At 37.0% G+C, this 1,096-nt stretch overlaps 1 protein-coding gene across 1 annotated transcript in view; it reads left to right on the top strand.

Annotated features, from left to right (window-relative positions):
- Nucleotides 1–1,096, top strand: part of UPF2 (UPF2, regulator of nonsense mediated mRNA decay) — a 100,538-nt gene that overhangs the window by 67,244 nt on the left and 32,198 nt on the right. The window lies entirely within an intron of this gene.

The following is a 1,096-nucleotide window of genomic DNA, read 5'->3' on the forward strand; positions in this document are numbered from 1 at the left end:
AGGTGAATGTGGCTGGCGCCCTAGCCGGGAAACTACTAGCTTTGCCAATAGAGATGACTGGTGAAGACTGTAGCAGTACCAATCTGCTTTGCTTGCTCAGAGTTCTTAGCCTGTTTTATTTTGGTCATTTCAAAGTGGCACCTGTTTTCAGACTAATAAGCTAGGATTTTGTTTCCACTGGTCCTTGGTACATTCGTGTCTGTCATTAGTGGATCCTTACCTTCACCAGTTCACACAGATTGTACAGATTTACTACACAGTGTATATCTGAAGAACCACTTTTTGTAGTGAAGGCATTTGTGATTTTTTTCCTGTAAAAATTCTTTTTTCATATGTCTAGCATATTAAGAGGATTGTTTTCTTTAAAGGCAAATCTTTTAAAGAGTATGATTGTTTTGATTTGAGCATTATTTTTAAAGGGGCTACCTTTAAAAGTAATAAATGTTCGTGGCAATAGTTTTGAAGAATACAAGAAAACAAAATCGCCTATATTTCATGAAGAAGGATAATGATGTCTTAATATTTTGATATATATTCTAGCCTTTTTAATGTTTTCATTGTTTGCAGTTTTATAACTGAATTGGTTCCACTTAATCATTGTGAAGTTTTTCCTAACATTAAATATGCTTTTAAATCATTTATTTGTGTATTAATTGGTGGTATTCCTTTATATGAATGTGCCATAACTTATTTAATCTTGCAGTTTGGAGTTTTATACTACTATAAATTATTTTATTTTATTTTATTCTTCTGAGACAGAGTCTCAAGCTGTCACTCTGGGTAGAGTGCCATGGTGTCATAACTCACAGCAACCTCCAACTCTGGGCTCAAGTGATCCTCTTGCCTCAGTTTTTCTATTTTTTTTTTTTTTTCCAGTAGAGATGGGGTCTTGCTTTTGCTCAGGCTGGTCTCGAACTTGTGAGCTCAAGCAGTCCACCCACATCGGCCTCCCAGAGTAGTAGGATTACAGGTGTGAGCCACCATACCTGGCTGTATAAATAATATTCTTTTTTTTTTTTTTTTGAGACAGAGCCTCAAGCTGTCCCCCTGGGTAGAGTGCCGTGGCATCCCAGCTCACAGCAACCTCCAACTCCTG

The sequence above is a fragment of the Otolemur garnettii genome, unplaced genomic scaffold (assembly GCF_000181295.1).
Source record: "Otolemur garnettii isolate 467f Iridium unplaced genomic scaffold, OtoGar3 scaffold00019, whole genome shotgun sequence".
NCBI classification, from domain to species: Eukaryota; Metazoa; Chordata; class Mammalia; order Primates; family Galagidae; genus Otolemur; species Otolemur garnettii.